This window comes from Saccopteryx leptura, chromosome X (genome assembly GCF_036850995.1).
Source record: "Saccopteryx leptura isolate mSacLep1 chromosome X, mSacLep1_pri_phased_curated, whole genome shotgun sequence".
Taxonomy (NCBI): Eukaryota; Metazoa; Chordata; class Mammalia; order Chiroptera; family Emballonuridae; genus Saccopteryx; species Saccopteryx leptura.
This window is the reverse complement of record NC_089516.1, coordinates 137,392,227-137,410,693: the sequence shown is the minus strand read 5'-3', so window position 1 is coordinate 137,410,693 and position 18,467 is coordinate 137,392,227.

The window sequence follows — 18,467 nt, the reverse complement described above, 5'->3', positions numbered from 1 at the left end:
AAATGAAGACCACAATGGAAGGAATTAAAAACAGGATGGATGGAGGTGAGGATCAAATCAATGAGTTGAAGGACAAGTGAAATGAAGGCATAAAAGCGGAGAAGAAAAAGAAAATAGACTCAAAAAGTCTGAGGAAACTCTTAGAGAGCTCTGTGACAACATAAAGAGAAATAACATCCACATTATAGGGGTTCCTGAAGAAGAAGAGAAAGAAAAAGGGAAAGTGACTTTGTTCAATCATATCATAACTGAAAATTTCTCCTAATTAATCCAGGAGAAACTCACAAGTTTAAGAAGCACAGAGAACTACATTAAAGTGAAACTCAAATAAAGCTACACCAAAACATACCATAATTAAAATACAAAGCTAAGTGATAAAGAGAAAATAATAAAAGCTGCTAGAGAAAAAAAAACTATCACCTACAAAGGAGCCCTCATAAGGATGACATCAGACTTCTTAACAGAAACACTTGAGGCCAGAAGGGAATGGCAAGAAACATTTGAATGTAATGCAGAAAAAGAACCTACAACCAAAACTACTTTATCCAGCAAGGCTATCATTTAAAATTGACAGAGAAATAAAATGTTTGCCAGACAAAAAACAACTCAAGAAATTTATTACAAGCAAGCCAATGCTGAAGGAAATGGTAAGGGGCCTGTTTTAAAAAGATCAAAGAGGAAAAAGAACATAGAAAAAGAGGAATAAAATACCTCTAAAGAATAAAATGGCAATAAACAACTACATATCAATAATAAACTTAAATGCAAATGGATTAAATAATCCAATCAAAAGACATAGGGTAGCTGCATGGATAAGAAAACAGGACCCATACATATGCTGTCTACAAGAGATACACGTTAATAAAAAAGATATACATAGATTGAAGGTAAAAGGATGAAAAAAAAAACATTTTATGCAAATGGAAATTTAAAAAAAGCTGAAGTAGCAATACTTATATCAGACAAAATGGACTTTAAAACAAAAGATATAGTAACAGATAAAAAAGGCCACTACATAATGATAAAGGGAACAATTCAACAGTAAAATATAATTATTAAAAATATCTACACACCTAATATAGGAGCACCTAAATATATAAATCACACTTTGATGGACATAAAGGGCGAGATCAACAGCAATAGTATAATAGTAGTGGATTTCAATACCCCACTAATTTCACTAGATAGGTCATCAAGAAAGAAAATTAACAAAGAAACAGAAGACTTAAAGGACGCACTAGATCAACTTGATTTAACAGATATCTTCAGAAACTTTCAGCCTAAAACAGCAGAATATATATTCTTTTTAAGTGCTCATGGTACATTCTCTAAGATAGACCACATGTTAGGGCACAAAAGTGGTCTCAACAAATTTAAGAACATTGAAATCATATCAAGTACTTTCTCTGATATCAATGGCATGAAACTAGAAATCAACCACAACAGAAAAACTCAAAAATTCTCAAACACATAAAAACTAAAAAGCAGGTTGTTAAAAAAGAATGGATTAAGAATGAGATCAAAGAAGAAATAAAAAAATTTTCTAGAAATGAATAATAATGAGAATACAACAACTCAAAATTTATGGGACACAGCAAAAGCAGTCCTGAGAGAGAAGTTCATAGCACTACAAGCATACTTTAAGACACTAGAAAAAGCTCAAATAAACAACTTAACCCTGCATCTAAAAGAATTAGAAAAAGAACAGCAAGTAAAGCCCAAATGTAGTAGAAGGAAGAAAATAATAAAGATCAGAATGTAAATAAATGACATAGAGGATAAAGAAACAATAGAGAGGATCAATAAAACTAGGAGGTGGTTCTTTAAAAAGGTAAAGAAGATCAATGAACCTTTAACTAGACTCACCAAGAAAAAAAGAAAGAGGACTCAAATAAATGAAATTAGAAATGAGAGCGGAGAAATAACAAATAACACAAAAGAAATGCAAAATATTTTAAGAAAATACTATTAAGAAGTATATGCCAAAAACCTGGGCAGCCTAGATGAAATGGATAAATTTCTTGAAACATACAATTTTCCAAAAATCCATCTGGAAGAATCAGAAAACTTAACAGACTGATTACACCAAATGAGATCAAAAGAGTTATCAAAAAATTCCCAACAAAGAAAAGTCCTGGGCCTGATGGCTTCACAAGTGAATTCTACCAAATACTCAAAGAAGAAATAACTCCTATCCTTCTAAAGCTATTTCAAAAAATTCAAGAGGAAGGAAGACTTCCAAGCTCCTTTTATGAGGCAAGCATAATTCTGATTCCAAAACTAGGCAAAGACAACACAAGGAAAGAAAATTATAGGCCAATATCCCTGATGAATATAGATGCTAAAATCCTCAACAAAATATTAGCAAATCGGATCCAACAATATATGAAAAAAATCATACATCATGATCAAGTGGGATTTATTCTGAGGACACAAGGCTGGTACAATATTTGCATGTCAATCAATATGATTCATCATATAAACAAAAGAAGGAAAAAACCACATGATAATTTCAATAGATGCAGAAAAAGCATTTGATAAAATCCAGCACCCATTCATATTCAAAACTCTCAGCAAAGTGGGAATACAGGGAACATACCTCAACATGATAAAAGCCATCTATGACAAACCCACAGCCAACATCATATTCAATGGGCAAAAATTAAAAGCAATCCCCTTAAGATCACAAACAAGGCAGGGGTGCCCCCTTTCACCACTCTTATTTAACATAGTCCTGGAAGTCCTTGCCACAGCAATCAGATGAGAAGAAGAAATAAAAGGCATTCAAGTTGGAAAAGAAGAAATAAAACTATCATTATTTGCAGATGATATGATATTTTATATAAAAAACACTAAAGTCTCAGTCAAAAAACTACTAGAGCTGATAAATGAATTCAGGAAAGTGGCAAGATATAAAATTAATACTCAGAAATCAGAGGCATTATCATACACCAACAATAAACAGTCAGAAATAGAAATTAAGGAAAAAATCCCGTTCACTATTACAACCAAAAAAATAAAGTACCTAGGAATAAATTTAACCAAGGAGACTAAAGACTTGTACTTGGAAAATTATAAAACATTGATAAAAGAAATCAAGGAAGATACAAACAAGTGGAAGCATATAATGTGCTCATGGTTAGAAAGAATAAACATCATTAAAATGTCTATATTACCCAAAGCAATGTATAAATTCAATGCAATACCAATTAAAATACCAATGACATTCTTTAAAGATATAAATCATATATTCCAAAAATTTATATGGAACCAAAAAAGAACACGAATAGCCTCAGCAATCTTAAAAAAGAAGTATAAATTGGGAGGTATCACACTTCCTGATATCAAGTTATACTACAAGGCCATTGTACTCAAAACAGTCTGGTACTGGCATAAGAACAGGTACATAGATCAATGGAACAGAACAGAGAATCCAGAAATAAACCCACAGTTCTATGGACAACTGATATTTGACAAAAGAGGTATGGGCATACAATGGAGTAAAGATAGCCTCTTTAATAAATGGTGTTGAGAAAATTGGACAGCTACCTGCAATAAAATGAAACTAGACCACTAACTTACACCATTCAAAAAAATATTCTCAGAATGGATAAAAAACTTAAATGTAAGCTGTGAAACCATAAGCTTCTTAGAAGAAAACATAGGCAGGAAGCTCTATGACATCTCTTGCAGCTATATATTTGCTGATTTATCTCCATGGGCATGTGAAATAGAAGACAGGATAAACATTGGAACTATATAAAACTAAAAAGCTTTTGCACAGCCAAAGACAAAAAGAACAGAATAAAAAGCAAACTACACAATGGGAGAACATATTTGACAATACGTCTGATAAGGGGTTAATAACCAAAATTTAAAAAGAGCTTTTAAATCTCAACACCAGGAAGAGAAACAATCCAATCAGAAATGGGTAGAGTGACATCAGAGAAATGGCACTGTAAGAAGCGATACCAATAAATCTCCCCAAAATTTCAACAAGATCTTCAAACAGAGACTGGAAAATCTATCCTTGGAGCCTCCAGAAGTCCCGCACTGTATGCAAAGTTCTGATTGAGCAAAAAATTGACTAAATATATAATCAAACTCGGAGGAAAAGATGGAGAAAGGAACACTCCACCTTCCTCACTAACCTAAATAAGGGCTACTTTCACTTGGAACTGAGTGAATAGGGACTAAAGCAGGCAAATGGTGTGAATAGAACCAGGCTGTGGCATGGACATCTAAGCCGAGTAAAAACTGTGCTTGTGGCAACCCAGTCAACACAAGCTAATGCTCACACCAAACCCAGACAAAGAAAGGCAAGTGGGGCAGCCATCGGCCCTGATCTCCTGGTTCGTGCACACTGCTACTGTTCGAGAGATTCCTCCTAAAGACCCGGGAGTGGGCTCTCATGTTACCGGACAGAGGGGCAGAGTCAGAGGCCTTTGTGTGGGCTGAAACCAGAGTCTCAGTGCGGCCCCTGCACCCTGAAAAGTGGTGCATGGGGAGTGTGCAGGAGTGAAGTTCCCTAAGCTTGACTTCTCCGTGTGGGCGGGCTGCCTCACCAGAAGGGAGAGGCAGCTGGCCTGATATTCTGGTCAGCGAAAACGTTCAGTGGGCAAGAGATTCCTCCAAGCACGCTGGGAGTGAACGCCTGTGTTCCCAAACAAAGGGGCAGAGTCAGAGGCCTTCACATGGGCTGAGACTGAAGTCTCAATGTCACCCCTGTGCCCTGAAGAGCAGTGCATGAAAGCAAGATTCCCTACACTCGAACATCTCTGGGCAGGTAGGGCATCTCGCCCAGCCATACAAGCTAACAGACCTATGAAGGATTAGCTTAACCCACAGTCTGTTTGCCTCCCAACTGACCTACATGACCGTAACAGATAAGATATTTCTAAGTACTGTCAACAAAAGCACCCTCAGATTCCATTAAGGAAAAGGAAATGGAATATCACGGATACAAAAGACAGAGAGAGAGCACAGATAGATGAGGAAAAATCTATGGAGAAAAAATTTAATATGTTGGAAAACTTGGAGCTAAATGACAGAGAATTTAAAATAGAAATCCTAAAAATACTCAGAGATATAGAAGAAAACACAAAAAGGCAATTTAGTTAGCTGAAAAAGAACTCAACAAACATAAAGAATATATCACCAAGAAATTTGAAACTATAAAAGTAAATCAAACAGAGATAAAAAACTCAATTCACGAGCTGAAAAACGAGGTAACAAGCTTAACTAATAGAACAGGCCTGATAGAAGATAGGATTAGTGTCATAGAAGACAAGCAACTTGAGGCACAACAGAGAGAAGAAGAAAGAGACTCAAAAATTAAACAAAATGGGAAAGCCCTTCAAGAATTTTCTGACTCAATAAAAAAAAACTAACATAAGATTAATAGGTATATCAGAAGGAGAAGAAAGAGAAAATGAAATGGAGAACATATTCAAACAAATAATTGATGAGAACTTCCCAAGCCTGTGGAAAGAACTAAAGCCTCAAATTCAAGAAGCAAACAGAACTCCGAGTTTTCTTAACCCGAACAAACCTGCAATGAGGCACATCATAATAAAATTGGCACAAACCAACAAAAAAGAAAAAATTCTCAAAGCAGCCAGGGAAAAGAAGAATACAAAATATAAAGGAAGGCCCATTAGAATATCATCAGATTTCTCAACAGAAACTCTACAAGCTAGAAGAGAGTGGACCCCAATATTTAAAGTTCGGAAAGAGAGGAACTTTCAGACAAGAATAATATACCCATCAAAGCTATCCTTCAAATACGAAGGAGAAATAAAAACATTCACAGATACAAAAAAGATGAGAGAATTTATCATCAGAAAATCCCCACTCCAGGAATTACTACAGGGGGCTTTTCAACCAGATACAAAGAACAAAACAAAATAAAACTGCAAATAAAAGTTCCACCAAGTACAAAATAAAACCAAATTTAAACTGTGACAACAAAAAACAAACAAACAATAGAAAAAGGTGAGAGGATGGAGATTAACAGTAGCAAAGGACAATGGAGTGCAGAAGTACTCACCAGATAGTGTACTACAAAGAACAGGGTCGGAACCCTTTTCATTACTTAATGGTAACCACCCTCGAAAAAACCACCACAAAAGCACATGACTTAAAAAAGATAACAACAGAGGAGAGAAGTAAGGAATACAACCAAACAAAAACCAAAAAGAGAAAAACAAAAAAGAAGAATCAAACAAGACATGAAACTAACAGAAAGCAATGTATAAAATGGCAATAAGGAACACACAAGTATCAAAAATTACACTAAATTTAAACAGATTAACCTCACCAATAAAAAGACACAGAGTAGCAGAATGGATTAAAAAAGAAAACCCAACTGTATGCTGCCTACAAGAAATTCATCTAAGCAACAAGGATAAAAACAAATTCAAAGTGAAAGGCTGGAAAACAGTACTCCAAGCAAATATCATCCAAAAAAAAGCAGGCATAGCAATACTCATATATGATAATGATGACTACAAGACAGCAAAAGTACTCAGAGACAAAAATGGTAATTTCATAATGATTAAGGGGACACTGAATGAAGAAGACATAACAATTCTTAATATATATGCACCAAACCAAGGAGCACCAAAATATATAAGACAGCTACTTATTGACCTAAAAACAAAAACTTACAAAAATACAATCATACTTGGAGACCTCAATATACCGCTGATGGCTCTAGATTGGTCATCCAAACAGAGAATCAATAAAGATATGTTGCCCTTAAATAAAACACTAGAGCACCTGGATATGATAGACATCTACAGGACATTTCATCCCAAATGACAGAGTATGCATTTTTCTCCATGTACATGGATCATTTTCAAGAATTGACCATATATTTGGCAAAAAAAACAACATCAGCAAATTCAAAAAAATTGAAGTTGTATTGAGCATATTTTCTGATCATAAAACCTTGAAACTAGAATTCAACTGCAAAAAAGAGGAAAAAAACCCCACAACAATGTAGAAACTAAACAATATACTTTTAAAAAATGCATGGGTCAAAGAAGTAATAAGCGCAGAGATCAAAAGATATATACAGAAAAATGAAAATACAATATGACCTATCAAAATCTATGGGTTGCAGCAAAAGCAGTGATAAGAAGCAAGTTCAAGTCACTTCAGGCCTATAGGAAAAAACAAGAGATTGCCCAAGTGAACCACTTAACTTCATACCTTAAGGAACTGGCAAAAGAAGAACAAAGGCAACTCAAAACCAGCTGAAGAAAGGAGATAATAAAAATCAGAGCAGAAATAAATGAAATAGAGAACAGAAAAATCATAGAAAAAATTAATAGAACAGGGAGAAGGTTCTTTGAAAAGATCAACAAAACTGACAAACCCTTGGCAAGACTCACCAAGGAAAAAAGAGAAAAGACTCATATAAACAAAATCCAAAATGAAAGAAGGAAAATCACCACGGATATCATAAATATACAAAGAATTATTGTAGAATAATATAAAAATCTTTATGCCACTAAATTAAAATATATAGAAGAAATGGATAAATTCCTGAAACAATACAACCTTCCCAGACTGAGTCAAGAAGAAGCAGAAAGCCAAAACAAACCAATTAGTATGGAAGAAATAGAAAAAACTATTAAGCCTGACCTGTGGTGGTGTAGTGGATAAAGTGTCGACCTGGAAATGTTGAGGTCGCCAGTTCGAAACCCTGGGCTTGCCTGGTTAAGCAGTGGCATAGTGGATAGAGAGTAGGACTGGGATGCAGAGGACCCGGGATTGAGACCCCGAGGTTGCCAGCTTGAGCATGAGCTCAGCTGGTTTGAGGAAAAGCCTACCAGCTTGAACCCAAGGTTGCTGGCTCCAGCAAGGGGTTACTCGGTCTGCCGGAGGTCTGCGGTCAAGGCACGTATGAGAGAGCAATCAATGAACACTAAGGTGTTGCAATGCGCAATGAAAAACTAATGATTGATGCTTCTCATCTCTCTCTGTTCCTGTCTGTCTGTCCTTGTCTATCCCTCTCTCTGACTCTCTCTCTGTCTCTGTAAAAAATAAATAAATAAAAATTTTTAAAAAAAGAACATAAAACTCCCGAATAGCCAAAACAATCCTAAAGAAAAAGAATAAAGCTGAGGGCATTACAATACCCAACTTCAAACTATATTATAGAGCCAAAACAATCAAAACAGCATGGTATTGTCAGAAAAATAGACACTCCGACCAATGAAACAGAACAGAAAGTCCAGAAATAAAACCACATATGTACGGTCAAATAATTTCTGATAAAGGGGCCAACAACACACAATGGAGAAAAAAAAGCCTCTTCATCAAATGGTGCTCAGAATAGTGGAAAGCTACATGGAAAAGAATGAAACTCGACTACAGTTTATCACCTTGTACTAAAATTAATTCAAAATGGATCAAAGACCTAAATATAAGACCTGAAACAATAAAGTACATAGAAAAAGACATAGTTCCTAATCTCATGGACTTTGGTTTTAAAGAGCATTTTATGAATTTGACTCCAAAGGCAAGGGAAGTGAAGGAAAAAAAATGAATGGGACTACATCAGACTAAGAAGTTTTTGCTCAGCAAGAGAAACTGACAACAAAATAAACAGACAGCCAACTAAATGGGAAATAATATTTTCAAACAACAGCTCAGATAAGGGCCTAATATCCAAAATATATAAAGACCTCATAAAGCTCAACAACAAACAAACAAACAAACTATCCAATTAATAAATGGGAAGAGGACATGAACAGAAACTTCTCCCAGGAAGAAATACAAATGGCTAACAGATATATGAAAAGATGCTCATCTTCATTAGTTATTAGAGAAATGCAAATCAAAACTGCAATGAGATACCACCTCACACCTGTTAGATTAACTATTATTAACAAGACAGGTAAGAGCAAATGTTGAAGAGGCTGTGGAGAAAAAAGAACCCTCATTCCCTGTTGGTAGGAATGTAAAGTAGTACAACCATTACGGAAGAAAGTATGGTGGTTCCTCAAAAAACTGAAAATAGAATTACCTTATGTCACAGCAATCCTTCTACTGGGTATATACTCCCAAAACTCAGAGACATTGATACGTAAAACTCATGCAGCTCCGTGTTCATTGCTGCATTTTTCACAGTGGCCAAGACATGGAAACAACCAAAAAGCCCTTCAATAGAAGACTGGATAAAGAAGATGTGGCACATATACACTATGGAATACTACTCAGCCATAAGAAATGATGACATCGGATCATTTACAACAAAATGGTGGGATCTTGATAACAGTATATGGAGTGAAATAAGTAAATCAAAAAACAAAACAAAACAAGAACTGCATTATTCCATACGTAGGTGGGACATAAAAACGAGACTAAGAGAAATCGACAACAGTGTGGTGTTTATGGGGGGGGAGGGTGAGGAGAATGGGAAGGGGTAGGGGCACAAAGAAAACTAGATAGAAGGTGACGGAGGACAATCTGACTTTGGGTGATGGGTATGCAACATAATTGATTGACAAGATAACCTGGACATGTTTTCTTTGAACATATGTACCCTGATTTATTGATGTCACCTCAGTAAAATTAATAATTAAAAAATGGGGAAAGAAGTAAATAGACACTTCTCCAAAGCAGACATACAGATGGCCAATAGGCATATGAAAAAATACTCAACATCACTAATCATTAGAGAAATGCAAATTAAAACCACAATGAGATATCACCTCACACCAGCCAGAATGGCGCTCATCAACAAAACAACACAGAATAAGTGCTGGCGAGGATGTGGAGAAAAGGGAACTCTCCTGCACTGCTGGTGGGAATGCAGACTGGTGCAGCCACTGTGGAAAACAGTATGGAGATTTCTCAAGAAGTTAAAAATTAAACTGTCTTTTGACCCAGCTATCCCACTTTTAGGAATACATTCTAAGAACACCATAGAACTGTTTCAAAAAGAGAAATTCACCCCCATGTTTATGGCAGCGTTGTCAACAATAGCGAAGATCTGGAAACAGCCCAAGTGTCTGTCAGTGGACGAGTGGATTAAAAAGCTATAATACAAATGTACTATGGAATACTACTCAGCCATAAGAAATGATGACATCGGATCATTTACAATAACATGGATGGACCTTGATTACATTATACAGAGTGAAATAAGTAAATCAGAAAAAAGTAATAACTATATGAATTTATACATTGATGGGACTTAAAATGAGACTCAAAGACATGGACAGGAATGTGATTATAATGGGGGGTGGGGTGGCGGGGTGGGGAGGGGATGAGAAAGTATAGAGAGGTGGTTGGGTGGACGGGAGGGGCACAAAGAAAACCAGATAGAACATGTCAGAAGAAAATTTGACTTTGGATGAGGGGTATGTAACACAATGAAATGTCAAAATAATCTGGAGATGTTTCCTCAGAACATATGTACCCTGATTTATCAATGTCACTGCTTGAAAATTAATAAAAATAAGATAAAAAATAAATACAACAAAACATCAGAAAAAATAAAATAGACAATGGCAAAAAAAAAAAAACCCACATTTAAGCTACAAGGATAAAAACAAATTTAAAGTAAAATGTTGGAAAATGTTTTTCCAAGCAAATAACATCCAAAGAAAAGCAGATGTAGCCATACTCATATCTAGCAATGCTGACTATAAGACAGCAAAGGTAATTAAAGACAAAGATGGTCACTTTATAATAATAAAGGGGACATTGACATAACACTTCTTAATATATATGAACCAAACCAAGGACCACCAAAGTATATAAGACATCTACTAACTGTCCTAAAAATAAAAACTGACAAAAATGTAATCATACTTGGAGACCTCAATATACCACTGATGGCTCTAGATCGTTCATCCAAACAGAAAATATATAAAGAAATATAGGCTCTAAACGAAACACTAGAACAATAGGATATTATAGACATCTACTGGACATTTCATCCCAAAATGCCAGAGTATACATTTTTCTCCAGTGTACATAAAACATTCTCAAGAACTGACCATGTGTTGAGCCACTAAACTAACATCAACAATATCAGAAATACTGAAATTGTACCAAGCATATTTTCTGACCATAAAGCTTTGAAACTAGAATTCAACTGCAAGAAGGAAGTAAACAAACCCATGAAAATGTGGAAATTAAACAACATACTTCTAAAAAATGAGTGGGTCAAAGAAGAAATAAAAACAGAGATCAAAAGATACATACAGACAAACGAAAATGAAAATATGACATATCAGTATGTCTGGGATGCAGCAACAGCAGTAACAAATGGGAAGTTCATATTTCTACAGGCCTATATGAACAAGCAAGAGAGATACCAAGGGAACAATTTAACATCACATCTTAATCAATAAGAAAAAGAATGAAGCAACCCAAAACCAATAGAATAAAGGAAATAATAGAAATCAGAACAGAAATAAATGAATATAAAATAGAAAAACTACAGAAAAAAATCAATAAAACAAGGAGCTGGTTCTTTGAAAAGATCAACAAAATTGGCAAGCCCTTGGCAAGACTCACTGAGAAAAAAAAAGGAAGGATTCATATAAACAAAATCCAAAATGAAAGAGGAGAAATCACTAGATATCATAAATATACAAATAATTGTCATGGAATATTATGAAAAACTATATGCCACCAAATTTAACAATCTAGAAGAAATGGATAAATTTCTAGAACAATACAACCTTCCTAGACTGAGTCATGAAGAAGCAGAAAGTCTAACACACCCATAAGCAGGGAGGAAATAGAAACAACTATCAAAAATCTACCCAAAAATAAAAGTCCAGAGCCAGATGGCTACACTAGTGAATTCTATCAAACATTGGAAAACTGGGTTCCTATTCTACTCAAAATCTTCCAAAAAATTGAAGAAGAAGCAATACTTCCAAACACATATTATGAGGCCAACATAACCCTCATACCAAAACCTAGCAAAGACAACACAGAAAAAGAAAACTACAGACCAATATCTCTAATGAACACTGATGCTAATATATTAAACAAAATACTAGCAAATTGAATAGAACAGCAAATTAAAAAAATAATTTATCATGATCAAGTAAGATTCATCATGAAATCACAAGGATGGTTGAACATACATAGAACAGTTAACGTAATATACCATATCAACAAAACACAGAACAAAAACCATATAATTATATCACTAGATTCAGAAAAGGAATTTATAAAATACATTATTTTATGTTTAAAACACTCAAAAATGGGTCTAGAAGGAAACTATCTCAACATAATAAAGGCCATTTATGATAAACCATCAGCTAACATCATATTAAATGGTATAAAACTGAGAACTTTTTTTTTCTAAAATCAGGAACAAGACAAGGCTGCTCAATCTCTCCACTCTTATTCAACATAGTGCTGGAAGTTCTAGCCAGAGGTCTAGCCTGATTAAACAAAAGAAAGAAATAAAAGGCATTCATATTGGGAAAGAAGATGTAAAGGTTTCACTGTTTGCAGATGATATAATCCTGTACATTGAATACCCCAAAGACTCCATAAAAAGACTATTATAAAAAATAAACCAATACAGTAAGAAAAAAGGATACAAAATTAATCTACAGAAGTTTATTGCCTTTCTATATGCCAACAATGAAACATCAGAAAATGAACTAAAAAAATAAAACTTTTCACAGTTGTAACAACGACAACAACAAAATACCTAGGAATAAACATAACCACGAAGAATGTAAAGGACCTATATAATGAAAACTATGAAGCATTGTTAAGGAAAATCAAAATGTACAATGAAATGAAAAAATATTTCTTGTTCTTGGATTGGAAGAATAAATATAGTCAAAATCACCATATTACTCAAAGTGATATAAAAATTTAATGCAATTCCCATCAAATTTCAATGTCTTTTTTTAAAGAAATGGAAAAACAATTATCAGGTGTATATGGAACTGTAAAAAAAAACAGATAGCTAAAGTAATTGTAAGGAAAAAGAATGAAGGGAGGCATTATAGTACCAGACTTCAAATTATATTATAGAGCCATGATAATCAAAACAGCATGGTATTGGAAGAAAAATAGACACTCAGACCAATGGAACAGAATAGAGTCCAGAAATAAAAGGACATATATATGTTGAAATAACCTTTGATAAAAAAGCCAAAAACACACAATGGAGAAAAGAAAGCCTCTTCAATAAATGGTGCTGAGAAAACTCAAAAGCCACATGCAAAAGAATAAAACTTGACTACAGTTTGTCCCCTTGTACCAAAAAATAATTCAAATGGATCAAAGACCTAAATATAAGACCAGAAGTAATAAATTACATAGAAGAAAACATAGGGACTAAACTCATGGACCTTGGCCATAAAGAGCATTTTATGAATTTGACTCCAAAGGCAAGGGAAGTGAAGGCAAAGATAAATGAATGGGACTACATCCAACTAAAAAGCTTTTGCCCAGCAAAAAAAACTGACAACAACAACAACAACAAAAACTGACAACAGAACAACTAAATGAGAGATGACTTTTTCAAACAACAGCACAGATAATGGCCTAATATCTAAAATATACAAAGAACTCATAAAAATGAACAACAAACAAGCAAACAATCCAATAAAAAAAATGGGAAGAGGACATGAACAGACACTTCTCCCAGGAAGAAATACAAATGGCCAACAGATATATGAAAAGATGCTCATTTTCATTAGCTATTAGAGAAATACAAATCAAAACTACAATGAGATACCACCTCACACGTGTTAGATTAGCTATTTTCAACAAGACAGGTAATAATTGTTGGAGAGGCTGTGGAGAAAGGGCACCCTAATCCACTTAAAGTAGTACAACCACTATGGAAGAAAGTATGGTTGTTCCTCGAAAAATTAAAAATAGAACTACCATGTGACCCAGCAATTGCTCTACTGGTTATCTACCCCCAAAACACATATACACTGGTACGTAAAGACACATGCAGCCCCATGTTCATTGCAGCATTGTTCACAGTGGCCAAGACATGGAAACAACAAAAAAGCTCTTCAATAGACGATTGGATAAAGAAGATGTGTTACATATATACTATGGAATACTGCTCAGCCATAAGGAATGATGACATCGAATCATTTACAACAACATGGATGAACCTTGATAACATTATATAGAGTGAAATGAGTAAATCAGAAAAAACTAAGAACTGTATGATTCCATACATTGGTGGGACACAAAACTGAGACTGAAGGATATGGACAAGAGTGTGGTAGTTACCAGGGGGAGGAGAAGGAAGTAGCGAAGGTGGGGGTGGGGCAAAAGAAAACCAGATAGAAGGTGACAGAAGAAAATTTGACTTTGGGATATGGGTGTACAACATAATAAAATATCAAAATGACCTGTAGATGTTTTCTCTGAACATATGTACCCTAATTGATCAATGTCACCTTGTTAAAATTAATTGTCTAAATAAAAAAAGTAAAAAAAATGTTAACATGATCAGGTTTTTCATATGCAGCACAAAGAGAGTATTTAGCTTAGTTTATGTGGAGTCGTGAGTCCCCTGGACAACTGTAGGATATGTGCTATTGTAGTGCCCAAGACTCTTGCAGGACATGGATTTCCTGTGGTTATGACTTTTCCAAAGGTAAATCACCTAAAAACAATGTATAATGAGCATGCATATAAAATGACAGGAAAAGGAAAACATTTGGGTAAAAGTTAAATAGAGGACTTTATAGCAGCATTTCATTTTGCAATTCTGACCATAGACTTTGTTGTAATTTCAAAAATATTGATAAGAATGTCTCTGAATCTTTAAATCTCACTGATAGGAAGAAATAACTGGCTTTGATTTCATCTGTACTTAAATCTACCACTGCATTCAAGAAAGAGACCAATACTCAGTTTCAGAATTTGCAACCCAGAGCTAGTCTTCTTATGATAGACAAAGTTGATTACAGTGAACATTCTCAGCACCAGCTCAAAAAGATTTGAGTTTCTAGATCCTGAATGGGAAATTCTCCTCAGAACACTTCAGTCTTTCAGATCACAGATTGGAGACATGCAGAGGGAACACTAGAGGAGAAGATTTGCTAACTGAAAATGGTCATAACTAATTTTTATCATACCCTACTATAATAGTTGTATTCACTAATTTTTTTATATAATTCTCACCACAGTCTTGGAAAGATTAAATGCTGGAGGATAGTTCAACAATTGGGAAACTCATATTTACTGACTACTTAGTGTATGTACCAGGCACCCTGCTGTGCATTTTATTTTTTAGACTAACACTATAAGATAGATACTATTTTACCCATTTTACAGATGAAGTTCAAGAGGCTTAGAGAGGTAAAGGGACTTGTTGCCTCTTCTGTTTATTTATAAAGTTCAGCCTGAGGTTCCTATTCTCATATTCTCTCTCTCTGTCTGTCTGAGTGTGTGTCCGAGGGTGTGTGTGCTGCATCCTACAACAGAAATATCCCCCAATACTAATATTCTCTGTGACTTCAACATTTGACAGTTAAAAAGATAGTTGAGCAGTCATCAAGCATCCACAAAGGGCAGGCAGCTGGAACTAGTGGTGGTACCAGGAAACCCAGCAAGAGGATTTGCTATCACCATGAAGCAGGGAAAGCAGCATAAAGATTGGCACAGTGTCACGTGGTGAGGGTACGAACAGAACTAGAGCACAACAGCCCTAACTAACATTTTTGGGGTTGAAGGCAAGTGGCATGAAACTGACCTTCTCTTCAATGGAAGTTGCTCTTGGCAGGTGGAGGGGCAACCCTGAACACAAAAGGTACCCTGGTTGGTATGCTCCCGGCCCTTGACCTCAGGCCTGTTTTTCCATCCATCTCTGTGACTGTCAAAGGGGCTGGCCTGGAGCCAGGATGAGGCTTCAAATAGAGACCAGAGAAATGGTGGGAGAAATTGTGGTGTCCTCTAAATTTCTATGTCACAAAGACCCCATCCTAGCCAGGGCTCTGGAAAGAAAAGAACAGAATATTGAACTGGGATGGAAAGATGAAGACAATCAGAGTGGGACTAACTGGAACAATAAAAGTCAGGGACCATAAGTTACAGCAATGAGATTGAAAAGTCCACCAAAAAACGGAAAGCTTTGGTAACTAGATGGCAATTCAGTGTTCAAGATCTAAAAGGTTAAGCAGGCAACTGCACCTGATAGTAGTGGTTGAAGTAGAAAGGAGGCACAAATCACAATGCTAAAGATATCAATGAAATCAGAGAGCTATTTGTTTCCACAAGCTTGCATTGAGAAATTACTCTACATACCCTGAGTCAGGCACCTGGTTTACAGTGTTAAACAAGATATGGTTCTCACCCCATTCAAATGTATGAGGTTTACAGAAAAATGATGAAAAACAAGCAGAAAAAACAATGATATTGTTTCTCTAGGATTTTTATTATTATTACTATTTAGAAAATCACATTTAGCAGAGTGACATTGATAACAAGAGTACATAGATTTTGGTAAACATCTCTATATCATTTGCACAGTTGATTATGTTGTATATCCATCACCCAAAGTAAATCATCTTCTATCACCTTATGTTTGTATCCCTTTTTATATCCTTCCCCCAAAACCCTCCCTCTTGTCCCCTCCCATTGGTAACCACTGTACTCTTATTTATGTCCATGAGTCTCAATATTGCATCCCACCTATCTATGGAAGCATACAATTTTTAACTGTTTCTGATTTACTTATTTTACACAATATAATGATATCAAGGTCTATCCATGTTGTCATAAATGGCACTATGTCATCATTTCTTATGGCTGAGTAGTATTCCATTGTATATATGCACCAATTCTCCTTTATCCAATCCTCTATATTGAAGGGCACTTTAGTTGTTTCTATGTCCTGGCCACTAAAAATAATGCTGTAATAAACATGGGGGTGCAGTGTCTTTAGAAACCAATGTTTTCAACTTTTTCAAGATATATACACAGTATACACAGTAGAGGGATTGCAGGGTCATATAGTAGTTCTATTCTTAATTTTCTGAAGAATCAACAAACTTTCTTCTGTAATGATTGTATTAATTTATAATTCCACCAACAGTGAATGAGGGTTCCTTTTTCTTCACAGCCTCTCCAACACTTGCTATTACCTGTCTTGTTGATAATAGCCAATCTAACAGGCTTAAGGTGGTATCTCATTGTAGTTTTAATTTGCATTTCTCTAATAGCTACTGAAAATGAGCATGTTTTCATATATCTGTTGGACATTTGTATTTCCTATTGGGAGAAGTGTCTGTTCAGGTCCTCTTCCTATTTTTTAATTGTATTGTTTGTTTGTTACTGAGCTTTGTGAGTTCTTTATATATTTTGGATATTGACCCCTTATCTGAACTGTTGCTGGCAAATATCATCTCCCATTTATTTGGATGTCTGTTTGTTTTGTTGTCATATTCTTTTTTTGTGTGTAACAGAAACAGAGAGAGGGAGAGATAGGGATAGACAGACAGAAAGGGAGAGAAATGAGAAGCATCAATTCTGTGTTGTGGCATCTAAGTTGTTCATTGATTGCTTTCTCATATGTGCCTTGACTGGGAGGGGGGCTACAGCAGATTAAATGACCCCTTGCTCAAACTGGCAACCTTGGGTTCAAGCTGGTGAGTTTTGTTCAAAACAGATGAGGCCGCACTCAAACTGGTGACCTTAGGGTTTTGAACCAGGGTCTTCTGAATCCCAGTCCAATGCTCAATCTACTGCAACACTGCCTGGTCGGACTGTTGTTAGTTTCTTTTACTGTGTAGAAGCTTCGTAGTTTGATATAGTACTATTTATTTATGTTGGCCTTTGTTTCCCTTGCCTTTGGGTTCAAATTCATAAAGTATTCTCTATGGCTACTGTCCATGAATTTAATAGCTACATTTTCTTCTATGTTATTTATTGGTTTACATCTTTTATTTATGTCTTTGACCTATTTTTAGTTAATATTTTGCGCAAGGGCACAAACTGTAGTCAAGTTTCATTCTTTTGCATGTGGTGTTCAAATTTTCCCAGCACCATTTATTGAAGAAGCTTTCTTTTCTCTATTGTGTGTCTTGACTCCTTTGTTGAAGATAATTTGCCTATATACATATGGTTATATTTCTGATTTATGAATTCTGTTCCATTGGTTTGTGTGTCTGTTTTTCTGTCAATACCATGCTGTTTCTATTATCATAGATCTGCATTATAATTTGAAGTCAGGTATTGTAATGCCTGTGGCTTTGCTCTTTTTATTTCAGGATTGCTTTGGCTATTGCAGATTTTTTTATGGTTTTATACAAACCTGTTGATTTTTTATTCCATTTCTTTACAAAAATGCCATTAAAATTTTGATGAAAATTGAATTAAATTTGTATATTACTTTAGGTAATATAGCCATTTTAACTACATGTATTTTTCCTATCTTAGAACATGGGATATTTTCATATTTCATTATGTCTTTTTTTTCTTTAGTTATGCTT